This window comes from Silene latifolia, chromosome Y, assembly GCF_048544455.1.
Source record: "Silene latifolia isolate original U9 population chromosome Y, ASM4854445v1, whole genome shotgun sequence".
NCBI lineage: Eukaryota > Viridiplantae > Streptophyta > Magnoliopsida > Caryophyllales > Caryophyllaceae > Silene > Silene latifolia.
The window spans coordinates 276415577-276434378 of NC_133538.1; positions in this window are offsets into that span (position 1 = coordinate 276415577).

Genomic DNA, 18802 nt, shown 5'->3' on the forward strand with positions numbered 1-18802 from the left:
GGACACTAACTTCAACCCTTCTCTTACTTTTGAGGAGGTGTTAGAGGAGGCGTTTGCTGAGGAGGAGGCCCCGAGGCGGGCCAACATCGGACGAGACGGTCGCTAGCTAGCGAGGGCACCTGAGTGGGCTGAGAAATGGGATGGTCACCATCTCATTTGGGCAGCGTAGAGCCACCTGTCTTACAGGACGGTGAAGAGTTTGGTAAGTCTCGAGCTTGTCATTCTCTCATCATCTTTCTTTATTTGTTTGCTATTTCATTTCTCCTTCACTTTGAGCTAAAGATAGCTTTGCGTTGAATCAATACAGGAGGCTGGGAACATGAGGTCCTTTTCTGGATACACGACGATGATGGAGGTCTACGGTAGACTGTCGGAGGAGGAGCAGGCCATCATCGAGCTAGGAGCTTTCGGAGCCTTGGTGGGAGCGTGGAGGGAGATCAAAGAAAGCAAGCTTCGAGCTAACCTTTGCCTGATTCGAGCCTTCCTTGATCATTATTGGGACACGACCTCGACCTTTCACATGCCTTTTGGTGAGGTCGGGGTTACGTTGGAGGACTACGGCATGATTTCTGGTCTGCCGTGTGGAGAGGAGGCTGTGGTGTAGTCGTCGACGGCCATGAGGGTGGACTCGACTGAGGCCAGAAGGTTGATTGGCTGGAAACTGGCGGCGAGTGCTGCTATGGTTCCCGGGTTAGTGCTGAGATCTTACGTCAGGGATTACTTTGCGGGTAAGACCCCGGCGTTGGTGATGATGGATGGGAGAGAGGTGGCTCCTCCTCCTTGTACTGCGGAGCAGGGGGCTCATCTGTGGCTCTAGTGGTTCTTGTCTTCACTCTACCTCGGAGATAAGGGGTTGAGGCTGTCGACGAAGCTTCTTCCCTTCTCTTCTGACCTGAGTTACCTAGGTCGTTAGGACTGGGTCACTCCTGGCTTTGCAGTCCTCACACGCTACATAAGGGTTATGGTTCATCCTGAGCTGCTTGAGAAGGGGACTTCTCCTGCTAATGGTGGCTCTGGACTGTTGTTGGAGGTATGAACCTTCGTTTTATATTATGAAAATCATTTCTTCTTTTCATCGAATGGTGAAATATCATCATCGATTGTCTTGCTTTGCAGGCGTGGGTGTACTCCTACTTCTCGGGCTTCGCGCCCAAGAGGACGGAGCCTGGACCAAGAGCTTACCCCGTAGTGAGGGACTGGGTGATGTGTCATAGGAAGAGCCAGCGCTCTTCTTATGATGTCTGTCGACGGGGCGAGAATGCCCTGAAGCTGAGTGACGTAAGCATTTTTGATCACTTTTCTCTTTCATTTGTTTATTCATTGTCCCTTAGAAGCAATCATAAGAATGACCCCTTGTTCGCTTGTCTTAGTGGGTGCCCAGACCTTGGGTGGACTACCCCAATGCCCCTCCTTTCGTGGCTGAGGTCCTTCGACCTAGAAGTTCGAGTCAGTTGCTGCTGAGCACGTCTATGGGTCCAGCGTGGTATTTGGGCGAGCATTTGACTCGTCAGTGCTCTCGTGATGCCTTCACGATTCCCATCGATCCTCGTCGGACGATGTTTAGGGAGCCTTCTGACGCTGAGAGGGAGGCTACCCTGGCAGACGATGGTGGTGACGCTCTTCTCCTCCCTGGTGAGGAGTACTCTCTGTTTGTTCGCCAGAGGCTGGCATACTGGCCGGTCGTGGTAAGTGCTTCATTTTCCCCTTTCGAGTTGACTTGAAAAAATGATGAATGATCATTGAATAAAGACTTCTTTTGAATATTGCAGGAGGTTGAGAAGGCGGGCGTCGAGCCCCCAGTGTACCCCGAGACCCTTGAGTACACTGACACTGCGGGGATGACGACGATCTTCGAGCTCCGCGACTTTGGCTAGGCGGTGACAGATGCTGGCCTGGAGGGGCGGCAGCACTTGGTTAGGAGGGTAAGCCTCCGATTCAGTTAGCTTTTGTTGTTGTATAAGAATACATTTGTCCATTTCATTGAAAATCTTTGTTTATTGAAATGAAGGTGGCGCCGTCTCGGTACGTGATGTTGTGGAGGGTGGCCAACCGGATACGGGCTACAGCCATCGAGGCACTTGCTGACGGCCGAAGACGATAAGTATGAACCTTTCATTTACTTTATTTCGAATTCTGTTATAATTTTCTCGCATTTGAAATGATTGAAATGAGGCATTTCTTTGTCATTTGCAGAGGGAGCGCGACCTGGAGCGGGAGCTGGCGCAGTCCCAGGAGGAGACGGCTCGCCTGTTGAGGGAGTTAGAGGTCAGGGACGCCGAGATCGCTGCCGTCGAGGCTAGGGTCACAGAGCGAGGTGGCGACCAGGAGTAGTTGTCTTTGCTTGTGTTGTCGTCGGCTGTGTTGTATACATTTTGTACATTTAGGACTTCATCTTGGATTTTTGGACTTGTTTTGGGCAGGAGCCCCCAGTTTGATGTACATATGGCATTTTAATTGTATATATAATGGCTTGAGTGTCTTTGCTGCTGGGTTGTTTGTTTGTTCCTGTGGGTTACCTTAGAACAGGTTTGGTAGATGACGGTTTATGCCGTCATGCTGCCGAAATTTACATAGAGTTACACGTAAACACATATTGTACATATGGCTTAAACTAGCGCAAAACGAGGAAAAGAACTAAAAAAAATTGCCCAGAAATGAGCGGAAAAAATTGTCGGACGGTAGGGAGGGCTACCCCAAAAAAAAACGAAAAAAGAAATGTATAAGTTTGGAATGAAATGTGAAATGGGGAGTGAAATAGAAATGATTCCCCCAAAAAAGAAAATAAAATGAAATGGGTAAGTGTGCTTATTTGGCAAAAATGTCGATTTTGTCTCAAGAAGCATGCCCGAAAAATTAGGAAACATAAAATATGGTAATTTAACGGAATTACCAAAATAATAACCTATAAGAATAGGAAATTATAAGCAAAAATAATTAGGAAAGATCCAACGCGGAAAAATCACAGAAGTCCTCTGAGGAAGAGGCGCAGCACGAGCTGCGATCCTTCGAAGAGGTGCAGTAGGTGATGCGCCATTTCCTCAGTTGGTCAGTTCTGACGGAATTTAGGAAACATCTTTTAGTATAAATATAGACGTCGAGGGAGCTTTTATTCACATAATTCTCCCATCTTTCTTCCGTCTATTATATAAAAACTCTCCTATTACATAGAAAAATTTACAAATCATGGATGCCTTGGAAAACCGTCTCAAGGAGTGGACAAATGAATTTACAAACGTTGAGAAGCAGGATATGGGTGCTTTCAATTTGGGGTCGATTTTGAGTCTTAAATTGGTGAAGGTTGTGAACCCTTTCTTTGATGCTTGTCTCGAATATTGGGACCCTAACTTCCATGTATTTGCCTTCCCTTGAGGTGATATCTGCCCTTTTCCTGAGGAGATTGATGCAATTGGAGGGTGAGATCCAGAAAATATGCCTGCTATACCCTCTAGCTCTCAAGGGTATAAAAGCAAATTTAGATATTTGCTTAGACTGACTAAAGCTAAGGTTGACCGTTATGACCTCAAAAGGAGTCCGTATGCTTGACTTTATTGATCGATTTTTAAATAGGGAAGACCCTTCTATCTCTTATGTAGCAAAGCGTGGGCATTCGGGTTTTGAATACTACATGGTTATGTCCTCCAAGGGCATGTTGATAAGGAAATGAGAGGAGATGCTCGTTATTTGAGCTTGATTGAGCAAATGGAGCTGTGCAGGAGCCCAGCTTGTCTGTGTCTAGGAGAGATCATTTTGGGGCTGGATAATAGGAAAGCCAACCGTGAGCTTCCTTATTTGCGAAGTCCTATCATTTTGCAGGTAAGAACCTTCACGTACAATACCAACCGTTTTTTTTTCGATCGTTTTTTTTTTTCTTTTTTTCTTTTCTTCTTCTTTTTTTCTTTTTTCGGTTGGATACTAATTCCCGTCTTTGGTAGGTTTGGCTCATGGAGCATCTGCGGTTGATCGAGCGCCCAGCTAATGTTCCAGGATATCATGCTCGGTTGATTGCAATGAGGACCAGGCTCTATATGGTGGACTTCACTCGGGTTTGCAACTATTGGGAGAACAAGTTGAAGAACGAAGGTGGTCCTTTGATCAGATGGGTCGTGCCATGGTGGCATCTTAAGTCAGTCACTGGAGTGTCATCCTTAGATCCTACTCGGTCAGTTCACATTCCTGGCTTGGAATTCATGGTATGCATCTTCCCGGAGAGATTGATGAGGCAGGTGGGCCTTAAACAGAAGATTCCCAAGCTTGATACCATTCCTTAGACTGCAGTGGAACATACCACCGAGAGTCGTAGAGTGTGGGCCCTCAAGTGGGCTCGGAGAAACATGTGGTTCCTACATTCTTCTGTTAGTTCATTGTGGGTATTGGATTCCTATTTGTAATGGAGGAAGGCTACAACTCCCGAGGAGCGCGAGAAATTGAGGAAGCGCGAGCCCGTTGACTACAAGATTCATGAGGTAGCAAAGGAGAACCAGAATTATTTGACTGAAGGGGAGGAAGAAGCCGGATTCCGAGTTGTTCATCCGTCGAAGAAATCGAAGACTTCTCCTGCCGCAGAGATGGTGGTTGATCGAAATGGTAAAGCTAGACCGCGAGAGAGACCTTTGGTGATCAGGTCCGAGATAGCACAGGAGCGCCCGGCTCGTGGTCGAGACAAGAAGTATGATAAACTGACAAAGGCAAAGGAAAGATGGAAGAGTAGCCTAAGTCGTAGTATTATTTATTATTATTATTATTATTATTATTATTATTATTATTATTATTATTTGTAATAAATGGTGGGGTTTTTAGAATCCTAGCCTATTTATTTTTCAGCATTTTTATATTATGTGGCGTATTATTATTATTTATGGAAGAAATGAATAAAAGATTAATTAGTTATGAAACTATTGTGATTTCCTCTCTTTTATTATTCTTGTCGAATTTCAAATGCAAATGCAAATGTGCTTCTATTTACATTTAGAATAATGGATTGTATCCTGCAAAGGATTGCCTACATATTCATTAAAAAAATGAAATCAAACCCTTGCGCGTAGTTCGAGTAAATGTAAAAGAATAATTATTCTAAGCAAGAGCTTGTAACGAACTAGAAAATGAGCATGAGCTTTACTTACTCGTACAATACAATTCAATTTATTTTTGATGATACGAGGATGACGAATTGTCAAAATGCAAGGGCAAGGTGACATAAGCTTTATTTCAGCGGGCCAGGGGCCGTTTTTGTTTCGTGTCGCATGAGCGGCACGTGGGTGTTACGTGAGGTGCGTTTCTGTCCTATTCTAGGCATAATACCATTTCAGGTTGTCGAGGTTAGTTGGGTTGGCAAATTCGTTCCCATCTATGTCTGTGATTCTAACCGCACCCCCCGGGAGTATGAACTTGACCAAGAATGGTCCGGACCAGTTGGGTTTGAACTTTTCTCGTGGATCGACAGGTAGAAGTGCTCTAACTGATTTGAAGACTAAGTCTCCTTCTTTGATGTTTCTAGGCTTAACCCTTTTATTGAAGGCTCTTTTGATACGTGCCTGATATGTTTGCACATTATGTAATGCGCGCAACCTACGTTCACCAAGAGGATGAGTTCTTCATATCTATCTCTTTTCCAATCGGCTTCTGGAATTTGGCTTTCGAGTACGATGCGTAAGGATGGGATCTCTAGTTTAACTGGTTGTACAGCTTCCATGCCGTAAGTCAAATAGAAAGGAGTAGCCCCAGTGGGCGTCCTAACGGATGTTCAATATCCCCATAAGGAGAACGGTATCTTATTGGGCCAATCTCGATAATTATCGATCATTTTCTTGAGGATTGTGACAACATTCTTATTGGCTGCCTCCACCGCGCCATTAGTCTGTGGCCTGTATGGCGAAGAATGGTGGTGCTTGATTTTGTACTTGGCTAGCAATTGTTCAGTCTCAGCCTGGAAATGTTATCCATTGTCACTGATGATTTCGTGTAGGCAACCATATCGACAGATGATATTGGTTTATATGAAATTTGCCACGTTCTTGGCCGTGAGACTAGTGTAAGATGCTGCTTCTACCCATTTGGTGAAATAGTCGATCGCCACCAAAATGAAACAGTGACCTCCTGTTCCGGCTGGGGTGATCTTCCCGATGATGTCGATTCCCCAAGCAGAAAATGGCCAAGGAGATGTCATGATGTAGAGTAGTGAAGGAGGGACATGTTGCACATTCACGAAGATTTGGCAGTTGTGACAATGTCTGACATATTTGATGCAATCGGATTCCATTGTGGTCCAGTAATATCCCAGACGCGTGATTTTAATTGCCATCATTGGTCCACTCATTTGAGGGCCACATTCTCCATCATGGACTTCTTCCATCACTTTCTGTGCCTGTGAATGATCAAGGCAACGTAAAACTACACCAAGAGGTGTTCTTTTGTACAACTCTCCTTGCATTACGAGATATTGAGAGGCGAGTAGGCGTATAGTTCGTTGTCCTCTCTTATCCATATCCGGCGGATATGTACCATTAAGCTTGAAGTTTAGAATGGCCTAAAACCAAGGCTTCCCTGGTTTTCCTCTTCATCTGTAATTTGGTGCACATAGGCTGGTTCTGACCTTCGTTCGATGTAGAGCGACATTTCTACCATATCGTCTGGCATGTTAATCAAAGATGCAAGTTTTGTAAGAGCGTGTACAAACTGATTTTCTTCTCGAGATAGATGTAGATAGGTCACTTGATCGAAGAATTGGGCAACCTGATCTATCCTGGCCTGATAGGGTGCTAGACTTTCATTTCGAATTTTCCAAGATCCCATAATTTGGTTGATGATCAAGGATAAATCTCCGTGAACCCGGAGATTTTTGATGCCTAAACCTACTGCTGCTTGTAGTCCAATAAGGCAAGCTTCATATTCTGCTGCGTTATTTGTCACCTCGAAGTCGAGTTTGACAGATAGTGGTGTATGGTCACCTTCAAGATAAATGAGCAATACCCCTATTCCAAACCCTCTTAGATTCGATGTTCCATCGAAATAAAGGTCCCAAGAGTCTACACTGTTTGTAGTATGTCCTCGTCTGGGAATAACCATGTATCTACTGCCTGGTTGTCGTTGATGGGATTATTTGCAAAAAACTCGGCGACAGCACGCCCTTTTATAACCTTCAGAGGTACGTATTTGAGATCGAACTCTGAGAGCATTAATGTCCACCTTTTCAAGCGTCCATTGAGAACAGGTTTTTCGAAGAGGTATTTGACAGGATCCATTTTGGAGTACACCTTGACGAAGTAGCTAAGCATGTAATGGCGTAGCTTCTTTGTTGCCCACACAAGAGCGAGGCATGTCTTTTCGAGTGGTGTGTACTTGCATTCATACTCCAAGAACTTCTTACTAAGGTAGTAGATAGCTCTTTCTTCTTTTCCGACGGTTTGTGCTAGCATAGCCCCCATGGATGTTTCGGTCACTGTGAGATATAAACCAAGAGGTTGATCTCGTTGAGGAGGCATGAGCACTGGTGGTTTGGCTAATATCTCCTTGATTTTCTCAAACGCTTTTTGACAGTCGTCATCCTATATGGCATGATCTGTTTTCTTTAGCTTTTTGAAAATGGGTTCACAGATCATGGTAAATTTCGATATGAATCGACTTATATATTGCACCTTGCCTAAAAATCCCCTAACCTCCTTCTCTGTCTGAGGTTGTGGCATTTCGACTAGAGCTTTGATTTTGGAAGGGCTGATTTCTATTCCCCGTTGACTGACGACATATACCAGAAGCTTGCCTGACGTTACTCCGAATACGCATTTCTGAGGATTGAGTCTCATGTTGTACTTTTGTAATCTTAGGAAGAATTTGCGAAGGTTATCAATGTGCCCCTTTCTATCCTTGGACTTGACAATCATATCATCCACGTACACCACTACTTCTTTATGCATCATGTCATGTAGGAGTGTGGTTGCAGTGCGTTGATACGTAGCTCCAGCATTGATTAACCCGAATGGCATAACAGTATAGCAATAGGTGCCCCATTGAGTAACAAAGGCGGTCTTATGCATGTCTTTTATGGCCATCTTGATCTGATTATATCCTGCGTATCCGTCCATGAAGGATAACAACGCGTGATTTGTTGTATTGTCCACCAATAATATGTCGATATGTGGTAGAGGAAAGTCGTCCTTGGGACTCGCTTTGTTTAAGTCTCTGAAATCAACACAAACACGGATTCCCCAATCCTCTTTGCGTACGGGTACTATGTTGGCCACCCAATCTGAATACTCGGAAACTTTGATGAACCCGGCTTTGAATTATTTATCGACTTGTTCTTTGATCTTAAGAGCCCATTCTGTCCTCATTCGGCGAAGCTTCTGCTTTACAGGTTTGAAACCTAGTTTGATTGGAATTCTGTGTTCTGTAATATCCATGTCGATCCCTGGCATGTCTTTGTAGGACCAAGCAAAAACGTCTTTAAACTCGTGTAGGAGGTCTATGAAACTAGCCCTTTCGGTTGGGCTTAGGGTTGTCCCTATCCTAAGTTCTTGGGGTTCTAGTTTGGTTCCTACGTTGATGGGTTCAGTGTTCTCTATAACTGGTGCCCCTTCCCCTTCTTGTAATATTTCTTTAGCTATGTAGGGAGGTATTTTGATCGAGTCTGGGTCTGGATCATCCTCATTATCATCGTAAATAGAATTGCATTCAGAATAACACAAAGAGTAAGCAGAATCTGATTTATTCATATTAAATTTTGAAAATAGTTGAAACAAAGAAGCCATCTGTTCAGTAGTCAGTGGCGGTAGAGGGACAGCTATTGGGACATTTCCCAAGCTACTGTTACTACTTGATACTATGCTAGGAGAAACAAGGGGATTGGGAGTGACGACAGGAGGAGACTCTCTAGGGACTTCTCTAGACTCCGACTCTGATTCCGACTCCGACTCTGACTCTGACTCGAATTCGTCGTCTTCTGGTTCTCCTTTGAACATCTCTCCTTCTCCAGTGGTGAGTTTGAAGAGTCTTCCTTGGTTGTTTGTCTATTTGATCGACTTTCTCCATCCTTTTTGCTGATTCGAGCTGGTTTCGGTGATTAACGCGACAGGGTTAAAATGGTCATCCTGATGTATAATGGTAATGATCTCGTCCTGCGCAGCTCTAACAAATCGATCTTCTCCAAACAGAAGGCTAACGGCCTGTTCGTCTAAGCACGGTGCTTGACGAGTCTTGACGGTAGGAACCGTTTCTGAAGGAATGAAATAGCAATCGTGAAAGATCTCGATTCCAGCTAGTTGCCTTCCTTTGTAGTGCCAAGGTTCGGGGAACCCATGAAATTATTCGTGATTCCCTTCTCTAACAAAGTATCCATTAATTAGGGTAGGGAGGTAGGGTCACATTTGGATTCCCACGTTCTTGCGGTTTTGAAACTGTGTGAGCATCTCTAGAGCTTCTTCTTTCGTGGGTTTATATCCCAAGCCTAATGGTATCCTTTGAGAGTTTCCTTCCTTATAAGGTGCAAAGGTATTTCTTCGGACAGGATTCAGTGGCATTCCCGGGAAGTATCCCTGAGACTTGAGTATGTGGTTGACCACTAAATTGGAATATGGATTGAAGTATAAGGGTGCCAGTTCGCTTTCTACGAGGTTTATGCTATGGAAGCCCCCAAGCTCGTATACTAGATCTATAACTTCTTGGTTGCTTGACATATTTTCTATCACTGCTTTGATAGGTGACGAAGTGATCGTCACTACTTTGCCATCTAGTGGAATCTTGATTTTCTGGTGGAGGGTGGATGTTACTGCTTTGGAAGCATGAATCCAAGGCCTTCCCAGAAGTATGTTGAATTATGCTTCGATACCAACTATTTGAAAGTTAACCTTTTGCTCGATCGGCCCTGTGGCTATGGTGAGGTTGACTAGTCCTACTACCTTACGTCATGTACCATCGTATGCGCGAACACCTTGGTTGGTAGGGGTCCAATCCGACTCTTTCATGCCCAACTTATATGCCCTTTTTAATGGTATGACGTTGACTGCGGAGCCATCATCTACCAAAGTCATTGGCACATTCTTCTATAAACAAATGACAGTAATGTATAAAGCCAAGTTGTGGCTAGCGCCAAAAGGTGGTAAATCCTCATCTGAGAAAGTAACTGGGTTACTTAGCTTAGTTGAATCTAGGAAAACTAAGTTGACTATGTCATCAGGTGTAGAGTTATGTTCCACGTTTAATTTAGCCAAGGCTTGTAGTAGAGCTTGTCGATGAGGGAATGAACTTGCAACTAATTGCCAGACTGAAAGATCAGCCTTTGTGTTCTGTAATTGTTTTAGCAAGTGCTTGGTAGATGTATCTTCGCCATCATTTGGTGTAACGACGTTGGTGTTGGTAACTGGACCATTGGCTCTGAGACCGTTTTGAGAAATGTTTTGATATGGACGCCCTGAACGAGTAAGGTGGTCTATATCTTGGTCTTCACTATTTTTGACTATGTCCTCACTAATCTTGACTAGGTAGTGCTCGGTGAGGTATTCGTCTTCATCATCATCGGCCCATATGTCGTTGAGTGTAGCAAGTTCTCTCAACCTGATGATTTCAGCTTCTAAATGGATTATTTGATCGATTAGGCTATCAAACACGATTACCACTTCTTGCATTGTAGAATTTTGAGAGAGATTTATTGGCATTCTCTCCTTAGGTATGGTGTTTGGATTGCGGAGCGATGCTACTACATTTTCTAGCTCTGAGACTTGTCTATTCACACTCCTTGCCCATGCAACAAAGTCGACGATGGTAGGAGAAATGGTGGAATAACTCCCCTCATCTTCTAATGCATGGATCTCAGCTTCGATTGAAGAAATGGGGTGCGAACAATCTAAGGTAGATTCTTCATTTGTAATCATCAGAACTCCAAGAGGATTCTGAGTATTATTAGGCTTACCTCCAGGAGGTATGGATAGGCGACCGTCTTCGATCATATCTTGAAGGACATGTTTTAGTTTGTAACACTTCTCTGTATCGTGTCCCTTACCTCTATGATATTCACAGTATGAATTTTCATCCCAGAACTTGGACTTCTTTTCTGGATCAGGTGTAGGCCCTATGGGTTGGAGCTTACTCTGTTTCATCAATCTCTTCAAAGCATTGGAGTATGTATCACCAATGTTTGTGAACTTCCTTTGGGGTTTATTCTTCTTTGACGATTCGAGAAGATTAACCTCGTCAGTCTTGCTAGTAGAGCCATAGGAACGACTTGTTGAGCCTTGATATCCACGACCTACCGTTTTGGACAAGAGTCCTTTATGGATGTCATATTCAATTCTTGTCCCTAGCACAGTTAAATCCTTGAAGGTCTTAATGTTTTGGTACCTCGAGTGATTTGCATAAATGGGTCTTAAGTTATCCACGAATTTTTCTACAAGGGTAGCTTCATCCGGACGCTCGACAAGTTGTGTACTAGTCTTCCTCCATCTACTTAGGAAGTCGGTGAAACCTTCTTTCTCATTTTGGGTAAGAACCTCTAAAGTGCGCATATTGACTTGGATTTCAGCATTATCCACGTATTGCTTAGCGAACTCAATTACGGCGTCATCCCAGGTGGCAATCTTCTTGTGCTCTAGAGAATAGAACCATTGCTTAGGAATGGTGTCAAGAGATGAAGGAAAGATCCTTAAGAACATCTCGGGTTTGATGCCTTTGATAGACATGTAGTCTTTTAAAGCACGAATGTGGTTCAAAGGGTTTTCATGTCCCTTGAACTTTGGGATGTCAGTCATGTTGAAGTTGGTTGGTAATTTGGCACTCACGGCCTCATACTTGCCATTGTTTTCCCTATAGATATCGTCTCCTTTGAGGTACATTAGTTGCTCCTCCAAGTATTGGAGTCGCTTCCTACTGGAGGGTTGATTTCTGCTTTTCCAACATAGGGTGGAAGGTTGTCATTCACACCTTCACTAGGAACTTCATTTTCTGCAGAAGGTAGTCTAGTTTCTACCGCAACAATCCGGCTTTCAATAGCATTAAGGCGTTCATAAGCTTGTTCTTGACTCGTTTGGAGACGAGTGAGCGCGGCTAAGATTAGATCATTACCATTTTGGGGTTGTCCATTGACACTTGCGCGACTAGTTCCAGACATCTTGGAAACTGGATAAAAAATCGATGACGAATCAAAACACAATCGACCACTCTAGCACACTTACTCAAAGAAAAGACTCGAATTGTGAAGTGGTAGTGTGCCACTTGTGTCAAGTGAGGTTTGAAAATGGAAAATTTTTGAAATGTTTGTCCTAATCAACTGTAGTGTAGTTGTAGGAGTGTTGACTCGAAGTGAGGTTTTGAAATGGGTTTTGAGGCCCGAATTTTGACTCGATATTTGGACAGGATTTCGACTCATTTTGCGCTAATTTGGGCCATTCCTCGAAAATATTTACATTTTGAAAGAGGTCTTTTTTTTTATTTTACAAAATTCGTCATGCTTTTGTTTAGACAATGGTGATCACATATGATACAAGCATTCAAACAGGCATTATAACGGTATGCTGAGTGCATTTAAAGGGTTTTGGCTTAAAAGGGTGGGTTGCCATACCGAGCAATCAAACCTGGGTTTGTGGAGAGGTCCGCGCCAAACAAGAGTAAGGCCGGTTCCTAATCCATTTCCTTGAGTAGTGAAAGCCCTTGATACGAACATGAGTAAGCATCATGGTATAGTTGACGTCAATCGCTATCCATCCTTAGGCCCAGATAAGAATTTGGACCGTCCAGACGGGACGATTGGTCGAATGGGTTGGGTTGGGCCTAGGAAGGCTGAATAAAACAATCTAAGAAGATCGAGTAATGAAAACCGACAACTGTCTCATATAAACTATTCCCTAACCTTGTTCAAGTTTTACCCTTGGCAACACGTAAGTGTATTACTCCCCAGCGGGGTCGCCAAACTGTGGACATGGGGGGGCACGGGGGTGCTTAGGAAAACAAGCGTTTGCATTTGTGGAGTCGCCACCAATTTATTATGAAAAATTGGAAACCGTTCGAATACTTCGCGTCATGTCAAGACACAAAGTAATGACATAGACACAAAGAACTCGTTACCCTTAGCATTCTATGTCTAGAATGACTCTCGTGGATGTCAATGAATACGGATGTTCACAGAGATCTGGAGTAAGGGGTGAGGGTACGTATTAGGAAGCTCTTTTGATCGAACACCTAATCCCGCCCGCCTCGATAGCGGCATCTACTAATGATTAGGGAAATCATCTATACTCGATATGTTGCCGATTATATGCATGCAATGCAACATCCAATAAATTAAGCCTAGCATGTGAGAATTAACTAAGTCGGTGAACATGTAATTTAGCATACATTTGGGTCGAAATAAGGATTTAAGGTTGATTACATGTGAGAGCAAACAAACGATAATAAAGAGTACGATAAATAAGAATAAAATAAACAATAATAAAAAATTACAATAATTACAACGATTCAATGATTTACGTCGAAAATACGTTTAAAACGGATAATTTTAGAAAAGAAAAGGAAAATAATTAAAATTAGAAAACGGACAGAATAGTGGTGATATTACGATTAATAGTTGATTAATACATAAGATAACAAACTAGGTCAAAGCAAGAACGGAAGTTCAGGGACAGAAATCACCCCAGAACAGGCGCAGCAGTGCTGCATCCCTTGGAAGAGGCGCAGTGGTCACTGCGACTGTTCCTATGGTGAGTTCTGGCTGTGAAGCCGAAACTGCATATTGTTAATGTTCGTTGGTGAATTTAATGATCGATTATTAATGTTCGACTCAAGTAAAAGTGATTTAATGGATTATTTACATGTGAGTTGGTCATAAAAGCGATAAAAACGAACTTAAATTAATTAGAACGGATTAAAGTGAATTATAGACTAATTACAAATTAGGTTTATTATACAAATTAATTAGGTTTTCTATGTTAAACTATTGATAAGGATGGTGATAAACAGATGAAATATATACAAAAGGCGAATCCCAGAGACTTGATATGAACAAATTGAATCTCTAAAACCCGGGTTTGATTTTAATGACGAAAACCCGCAAATATTGATTACTTGGGATTTAAGTCGGAAATAAAGGTGATAAAATAATCATGAATCATATGTTATAATTATGCAAGTGGAAATATAAAGAAAATAAGACAAAACTAAATAAAAGAGACGAATCAACAAAGAACGAAGGAAGAAAAAGAAAGACAGAAACTGCGGCAGCCTCAGGAAGAGGCGCAGCAGATACTGCGGTTCTTCGAAGAGGCGCAGCAGTTGCTGCGTTTCTTCTCGACGTCTATCTTCTGTTAATCCGTGAAAATAGGTTTGATAAAAGGTTTTGTAAATCGGTTTCAAACATGCTTTCGACGTAAATCTTACAATAATAAAATACAATAATAAAACATGGGATTTACACCCTCAGACTTACATGTTTGACGAAACGAGATTAACTAAGTTAACGATTAGTGATTGTTCGACTCGAATGTATGATGAAAGTGCCCTCGTAAGAGGAATTAAATGAAATTGATTTGATTAATTGAGTGGAGTTGGTCAAATTGGTCGGTCATGCAAAACAAGACTGGTACTCAGAAGGATCCGAGCTTACGTGGTCGAAAGTTCAAGCACGTAGACGTCAATAAGCAAAGAGCGCGGTCTTAGAATACAAAGGAAGAAGAGAAGGGCGGACACTCACGTGAAAAATATGAGGAACGAAGGTCCCTATTTATACTAATCACACAGAGGGATTAGAGTTACGGTAAAACTTTGAAAACAAATCTCGAAAAGATCTTAAAATACGCAGAAAAGAGCTGGGGAAGAGGCGCAGCAACCACTGCGACCCTTGGAAGAGGCGCAGCAGGTGCTGCGTCCTTTCCCCAGGGGATTTCCTCCTGCGGAAAAAAGATTTTCCGCGTTTCTGTTATGGAATAGCGGTAGATCTCATATAACACCCTACGGTAATTGAAGAGGTCCAGTGATAGGCTTAAATGACCAGTGCTTAAAGGGATTAAAAGTACTACTCATATCAACAAAGTGCACTTTCTTTTATGGTCATTCATGCGAAAGAACTTCATAGTTAAGCGTGCTTGGCTGGGAGTAGTCTTAGGATGGGTGACCTCCTGGGAAGGTTCCTAGGATGCGCATGAGTGAGGACAAAATGCGTTATAAAGGATCCGTGTTGATCTGTAGGCCATGTACACAGCCTGGTGAGGTATCATAAATAACCGCTCCCGACCTGGTTTGGGCCGGGGTGTTACATCTCAACTTCCTTATTGTTTAAAATATGATTTTGGGATATATTTTGCCAAAAGATGAAAAGATTAAATTATGGAATAGAAATATCCGGAATATTCCAGAACGTTCCGACTCGACATTTTAAACGGTTCCAAATGAACTCTAATTACTGTCAAAACGACCGTAATGGCGCTTATATGACGACCAAGCGGTAGACACAAGTATTTAAGCTATCACTTGACGATAAACTTAAGAACTGTCATAAATCGTTCCGTGTACCAAACATGCGGCCCAATCATCACCGGGTGGTTTGCGGGAGGTGCAGAAATGAGGTATCTACAGTCGCATAGAGTTTTTGCAAGTTTTTGCATGTTTTATATTGGTCTTAGTATAGTTAGTAGTTGTCTTGAGTCGGGTTGAGTTTTGTTTTGGGAGATGTGTTTTGAGTGTTTGTGTTGAGTTTTGATGATGTTATTGTGTCGGGATGATGTTAGTGTCTTTTGTTTTGTTTGTGGTTTGAACTTCGGGGACGAAGTTCTTTTTAAGGAGGGAAGACTGTAATACTACGGTTTTATGTGTCTAAGGATACTCTATCGAGTGGGCTTACTCTGTCGAGTAAGTAGTTTTTGATGCAAAACAGTAAACTGCCTGTAGGGTACTCGATCGAGTAAGTGAGTTTTACGGGCTGAGTTTGACGGATTTTGTTAAGGATGCGGGATTAGTATAAAAGGATGTCCGTCACTTTTCTTAATCTCTTTTAACCATTCTAAAACCTAATTTAGAAGAAGAGGAGTTACGTAGCTTGATTGTCATCGCATTATTAAAAAATTTCAAGCCTAGGAGTGTCGGATTGCATTATTTTTTACGCCGTTGTGATCCTTGTGTCGAGGATAAGCTTTTTATATAAGTTTTATAATGTTTTGTTAAAGTTGGTTAAACTCTAATTGGGTGGTTTGGGGGTTTTGGGTGATTTATGTGAATATGGTTGTGATTATATATATGTATGTATAGGAGGAGGATTCGTTGAGAAGAGATTCTGACTTAGCTGCTTGATCGTCTGTTGGTGTTTGCTTTCCAGGTAAGGTTTCCCTACTCAGTATTAGCTACATAATGTGTGGTGATTGTTGTTGTGACTATTGTTTAATTATATTGTTGGTTGATTTTGACGGTTGTTGGTTGTATATTGTTGATTGGTTTGTATCTATCTGTGATCTTCGGGGCGCGTCCCTGGATGAGTGGAGTCACTTGCTAGAGTGGCTTCACGCCCTTGATTCGCCTTCTGTGGAACCCGCCACAGAAGGGATGTGCACATTAATGAACTTGGATTTATCGCTCGATGGAGATGAGCGGGGATTTGGTGGGTACGGCTGCGGTCCCCCACTGGCAGCGTGGAGTACTAGTTGCGATGGGTACTCTGGTAGGGCTACACACTTTAATGTGTAGTCAATTGTGTGGAGATTGGAGATGGATTGGAGACTGGGGATTTGTTGAGCTGTTTGAGCTGTTTGTGTTCTTGTTTCATTGTGGCATTGTTTTATGTAATTAGTACTGACCCCGTTAAATGTTTTAAAAACTGTGGTGATCCATTCGGGGATGGTGAGCAGTTGTTGAGCAGGTATGATGGCTTATGCGAGGGATAGCTGGGAAGGAGTCACCACCGGTCTTAAAGTCTTCCGCTGTGTTTAATTTAGTAGTTTGAGTACTTTGGTTTTTGGAGAACATTTGTATTTACTTTTATCAGTTTTGGAGTTGGACATGTAACACTTAAATTTTATTACCATTTAAGTACGTTTCCTTATTGTCATTTGATTATCATTGCCTCGGGCAACCGAGATGGTGACGTTCTCATACCTTAAGTGGTCCTGGTAAGGCACTTGGAGTATGAGGGTGTCACATTCTACAGATAATCTTTTTTCCCAAGTTGCTCACTTCTGCTAATTTTTAAATTCTGCAAGATTAAGTTACGGGATATTCAGATCGAGCTTTTCGTGTTAAATTAGCTTTTGCCATTTTTATTCAACCAAATTGTTATGTCAAAAGACAATAAAAAAAATTTACTCCGAAAAAATAAATTCTTATATAAAACGGTACTTGCCAATAAAAAATGAACGCAAATTCTTATTTCAGACGGGCTATTTTTCGTCTGAAATAAGACGAACCAAATGTAGCCATTTTACGATAAAATGTTACTATTTTCTGATAAAATGTTACCATTATTTTCAGAGTAAAAAGTGACAATTTTAATTATAACATCCCCTTACTACTTAAGAGAATAAAAATTCTTTTAGTTTTCACGCCTAAAGAACTTCTACTTAGTTTGGCCTGTTTTTCTGGATACTTACATCACAAGATTGGATGAATTGTAAATTCAATTAGTCTCATTATAGACGGTTATATCCGTATAAAGATGTAGACGAGTCAAATATGCCACAACTTTCATAATAAGACAACCTTCACCATTCCACTTGTTGTTTGTCTTATTATGAAAGTGGTGACATATTTAACCCGTCTACAACATTTTGTGTTGTAAATTATGGACCCTATATAAGTAGCCCAACCTTTTCTATCTCACCGTTAAAGTAAAAGCTAATAGCCACATTTTTTATCGATTTTCGTTTTAAGGTAAATACGCGTTTTAATTAGATTATACAACTAACTTAACTTAAAGTGTTTTTTGAAGGTAGTAAACTTTTTTTTTTCTACCTATTATTAATATTATATTTAGTAGATTATAATATTAAATTAATAATATTGTTCAACAAATAATTTAATTGAGGACATCTCTTTATAAAATAAATCTAAAAAATATCTACCTATCTATGTTATTAAAGGAAGCTTTTTTCGAGTTATTATAGAGTCTCCAACTTTCGTAAACTACTCGAGTCTCCAACTTTATAAAACTACTTATATTTATTTTCTATGGATAATCAAATAGATAAAACATTACCATAACTCCATAAGCATGTAAATTAAACGTTTACTTTGCCATACAATTCAATATTCCTAAAAGATAATGAAAAAAAAAATCATTTGATCGTTTTGGAGTTTGTGCATGAGTAATACAGCAATATTGTTATACATGTATAGAAAGAATTGATGCCGTTCAATTTTAATTATTAGTGTAATCCTTGCATGCAATTTTTCCTGTTTCCTTTTTATTATCAAAGTTAATTGTTGTTAATACTTTCCCTTTCTTTTTTTTTCAGGTTTATATAATCCAACTCATACAAATCTCAAGGAAAAAAATGACATCAATTAGAGTTATTTCACGTAAGTATATATTGCCTAAATTTATGTCTGTTATTATATTTTGGGTTTTTGTAACGTGTGCCCTAAGGGCACACATTAATAATCCAAAAAAAGAAAGACTATTGAGAATATATCATCAATAATTGATATACAAACTCACATTTACCATAATTAGTGAAATATTCTCAACAATCTTTCTTTATTTGGATTATTAACATATGCCCTTAGTATGAGAAGGATACATCTCCTATTCATGATTCACCTGAGATAGAAGCCTTGAACTCAAAACATAAACACAGACACAAGGCAAAAGCCCAACGAAAACAGAGCATGACTGACTCCGCAGGAT